Source organism: Fukomys damarensis, unplaced genomic scaffold (genome assembly GCF_012274545.1).
Source record: "Fukomys damarensis isolate Sample0158 unplaced genomic scaffold, DMR_v1.0_HiC HiC_scaffold_39, whole genome shotgun sequence".
NCBI lineage: Eukaryota > Metazoa > Chordata > Mammalia > Rodentia > Bathyergidae > Fukomys > Fukomys damarensis.
Window position 1 is genome coordinate 106,284,191 of NW_022900951.1, and position 4,546 is coordinate 106,288,736.

Genomic DNA, 4,546 nt, shown 5'->3' on the forward strand with positions numbered 1-4,546 from the left:
AGTTTGACTATGTAGCCCAGGCTGGCTTCAAACTCACAGCGATCCTCCTGCCTCACCCTCCGGAGTGCTGGGATTACAGGCGTGCGCCACCATGCCCAGCTTCACTCTTCACTACAGCAGTGCCTGCTCCCAGAAAGATTTTACACACACACACACACACACACACACACACACCTTCTTCTTCCATGTCTCATCTTTATTCTGTGCTATGACAGAGTTAACAAAAAGCTGGCAGAAAGACCTCCCACTTGGTCAGGAAGGAGTGTGTTATTCCATGCCAGAACTTCCTCTCGCAGACCCTCCTGCACAAGCACCCTTCCCTGATTCCTGAGCCTCCTCCTCACCTTGGGAGAAAGTCGGGGTATCTGCCAAGAAACTCACAGGGGACACAAGTTCTCAGCCAAGAAGCCAGGGCATTCTGCTGTGTCCTTTAGGTATTGAAATGTGCTGGGGACAGGGAAAAAGCAAGAAGGCATCAAGAGGAAAAATAATGAGTGTATGTGTGTATGCGTGTGGGGGGGTGTTCATCCAATTAAAACCCAACAAGATCCAAGGCCCTTTTCACACCCAACCATAGGAGACACAAAAGCAGCAGAACAAATATATGGCTAGTCCTTGGTGGTCTGGGCAGAAATACGTGGGACTCTCGAGACCCTCCAGCTCTAGAGGGGACAATTATGAAGACTTCTCTCCTCCACTTTAATCTCTGGGCTTCCAGGGAAAACTTACAACCTTGAGGCAAGGTAGGACCCAGCCAGCCCATGTCTGCTGTGAACACTTTTCCATCATGCTTTAGTGTCCCCTACCTCTCTCCTCCCCTCACCCCTGGGCCTGTGCATGTGTGTGGGGGGTTCCAAATGAAATCCCCTCAGCTTGGGTGGCAGGGAAGCCAGGCCACCCTTTGTATCTCATCAATACACACTGGGCTCACTGGGCCAGCCACTTTGTATCTCCTAAAGTGGAGCTCAGGGTTTCCACTGAGCCACCCACACTCACTGACCTGGTCTTTTATGTGACATACATTTACTGAACAATCATCCAGGCTCTGAAGGTCAGTCCACGGCTAGGGAATAGAAAGAAAGGCGTCTTTGCTCCCCTTTCTGCCGCACCAAGGCTCCCCCTCGCTGCCTCTACCCCCCTTCAAGGTCTAGCTTGAGCCCGCATCCCTCACAAAGCCTTCCCTCCCTCCTCCAGCTGTCGCTGACCTCAGTGTCCTGGCCGCGCTGGCCTCTTCTCTGAGGAGTACAATTAGCACCTGACCAGCTGCTGGCCTGGCTGCTTGTCCTCGCCTCTGATTGTTTCAGTGTCTTAGTCATCTCTGACCCACCACCTCCTTCCCTCCACAGCCCCACAACTCCTAGCGCAGGTTAGGTACACAGTAGGTGTTAATAAATGTCTGTTGAATTGAAACTCAGCAACCCCTATGAGGTCAGAACCCTCATAAGCGCCCCGACCAGCAGTTTCTTGGCAACCAGTGCTGGGGCCCGAGCTGCTGGGCATTAACAGCGCAGCCGCGCTGCTAGTACAAGACACACGAGGCTCAGCAGCCAGAGATTCGCAGGCAGGTTGGTGTTGATGAGAAAAGCCCCGCACTCCCAGGAAAGCACCCATGGATTCTGGGTACCTAGCATGAGTGTCCTTTCTCCCCTGCAGAACTAGTTTTCAGCCTGAGAACCACAAAGGGAATAAATTTGCAGTGAAGCCAGAAACCTCTTTTGAGTTTAGAAATCCAGACGTAATAACCAAAGCCAGGTTGGGGTCAGTCCCAGGTCTGAGGGCAGAAGGCTGCCCGAGGCACTTTCCAACTCGGGGGACCCCAGGAAGATGAAAAGGGCAGGGCAGATGTTAGCTCTGCCACTCCTCTGGGCTCTGAGGGTGTTTGAGGTTGATCCTTAGTAAGGCTATCCTGTCCTGACACCCAGAGAATAACATCCTGAATGCTTGGTACCTGCAGCCCATGCAGAGACCAGTCTTCCTTTCTCTCTCACTCACCTAAACCCTAGGGCAGGTTTGGGGGTGGGGACAGGCAGCATCCGGGCCAGAACCCAGCCAGGGTCTCCAGGCAAGGAGAAGCCTGAGTCTGGGTGGACTGGCTCTCCATACTGGCTCAGGAATTCCAGCCTGGCCTTAAATTATGATTATTTATGCAGATGACTTATCTAGTCTCCCCGCCCACTGACACTACTCTGGTCCATATAAGAAGATACACACAATCCTGGAAGCTGATATCTTCTTCACATCCGTATTTTCCCCTCTGTCCTTTTGCTGGGACCCAGGACTGGGACAAGCCCCCAGCAGATGTTTGCTCAGTTGAATCTGAGTTTTAGGTACTGCATTAGATAAAATCATAATGCCAGTTCAGGTGTACCATGTGCCACACAAATTTCTAATAAGCAGTTTACATGTAAAACTTTATGAAGTGGGTCTCCTTTGCTAGGTAAGGAAACTGAGGCCATAGCACACAGCTAGTAAACGACAAAGCTGGAAGTTCAACCCAGATAGGTTGGCTCTAGAGGTTGAAGGTAAAATGAGAAAGGGTGGTGCTAGTGTGGAGAGGACCAAGGCCAAGCTCAGGAGCAGAATTTCCCCTGGGAAAGCAATACCCTCAGTCAGTGGCTGGCCAGGCTGCTCCAGGAGAAAAGCCTTGAGCTTTGTAGAATGAGGAGCGTTTTGAACACACTATCAATCAGGTCCCTGACAGACAGCCCAAAGCACCCTCATTTTTAGATATATGTGCCACCACTCGGCACTAGGGGAGGGAGGGTGGATTTCACCCCTGGCTTGTCTAGGGGTGGGCGCCAGTTCCTGAGTAACCACCGAGCAAACAGTGCAGCAGAGGGAGGAATGCCAGACATAGTTGCAAACAAGCCACTCCTTCGGCTCACAGCTAGAGGCTGGGTGAGGGTGGCAACGTGGAGCCTGCTTCGTGCTTCCCTGAAACAAGGGATTCCAGGCTTTGAACACAGCTCCAGAGACAACCACATGCAAGGCAGCCTCCTGCCCACACGGTCCCCCAGGTCTTCCCAGTCATCTTCACATAACTGCAGATCGCTCCTCCTAGGCTGCTTCTGCACTATGTGCACTGAACTAATGGTTGATGAAACACTTCACAACTGGGAAAACCTTGTGGAGCTAACTGCAAGGAGCGATTGGCATTCTTGCTGGGCATATGTGTTCACTAGGCACTTTCAGTGTCAAAGTGCCCTGTCTCTTCAAGGGGAAGAATTAGACCCATTCTCTTCACCTTCCTCCAACCTGGCATTGAGGCCAGGGGTCAGTTCACAAGGGTTGAGTCCCCAATGGGCGTGCCTACCAGCTGTTGGGGCCAGCAGTGGTGGCTCAGGCCCTGGGGTGGTGACCTCACTTCCGCTCCGACCTTCCCAGCTCCTCAGCACTCCTCCCATTTGAGGCCCCACCAGGCTAAAATCGAGAAGTCCAAGGTTAACTGTTCCTCCCCACTTTAAGAGCTAATTAAAATGATTAGCTACAATGAACTGTCAAACATTAACCAGAAGAAGCTGCAGGACCAGACAAGCCTCTATCCTGAGCAGAGGGATGAGGGGCAGGAGTGAAAGGCTATCAAATCCCTCAGCTGCTGGTGGTGGGAAACTTCACTGCGGCCCAAGGAGCCAAGGGGTCAAGAGCTGACTCTAGTCAGGAATGTCCCAGCCATACAGTTAGTTGTGAGGATAGAGTAGCAGGGTTAGGGTGCGGTGGGGAGGGGCCAGGAATCCGTAAAGTGTCTGCCGCCTGGGCAGCCCCCTAAACATTCACAGCAAGGCGCTGGCATCCGGAGACCCCGTGTTGGGCAGCTGCTGAGTCCCCTTGGTGGTAGTTGGGGAGGGATCAGAGAGGCAGGAGAACCAGGAGAAGCGGGAACGGGGAACGGGAAGACTGGCCGCCGGCACACACAGAAAGTCCACGCCCTGCCGAGTGGTCTCGATTTTGGCGATTTGAATCTCCAAGTCCTAGGTTTCTGGGCATGCCTCTGTGGCACCCTAAAGCACCTGGCCCCAGAAGCCCTAGGGGCCGCCTGATCAATCTAGCAGCCTTGCCACAGTCTGCCCAACCTCCTGCCCTCGGGCGCTGAGCTTTTGGGGCCCGCTGTCACGATCCGCCCTGTCACGGAACCCAGGCTACTCGGGCACAGAAAAAACTGTCCCTGGATCCCGACTCAGAAAAATCGATACCATTTCTACCCCGGATCGGGAGCCCGGGCTCCCTAACAAACACGCTGTGGGGCGAGGCAAGGGCGGCACTCCCTATGCAGCGGCTCTCCTACCCTTCCCGCCCCCCCCAACCACTCTGGGGTCTCGGGGTTCCGATCCTGCCCTGAGGCAAACTTTCTGAGGTCTCCGAAGACACTCGAAGCCTCGGCGCCATCGACGTACCTGAGGCCGAGAGGCTTATGGGCCACCCCTGGTAGCTGGGTCAGGCTCGGTCACCGTGGTCGAGTCCCCGTTCCAGGGGCCGAGACGCCGGTCCCCAGCCTGGCCAGCCCACCTTCTCCCCTCGGAAGCTGGGCTGGGCAAGTGGCGCCGGAGCT

General features: G+C 54.3%; 1 protein-coding gene across 2 annotated transcripts in view; it reads right to left on the minus strand.

Moving 5' to 3' along the window:
* Elf4 (E74 like ETS transcription factor 4) overlaps positions 1–4,540 on the minus strand; it is a 42,068-nt gene extending 37,528 nt beyond the window's left edge. For both annotated transcript variants that reach the window (XM_010608002.1, XM_010608001.1), the window contains exon 1: positions 4,392–4,540. The gene's annotated coding sequence lies outside the window, so the exon portion shown is untranslated. The remainder of the gene's footprint in view (positions 1–4,391) is intronic.
* Between the last annotated feature and the right edge of the window lie 6 nt (positions 4,541–4,546).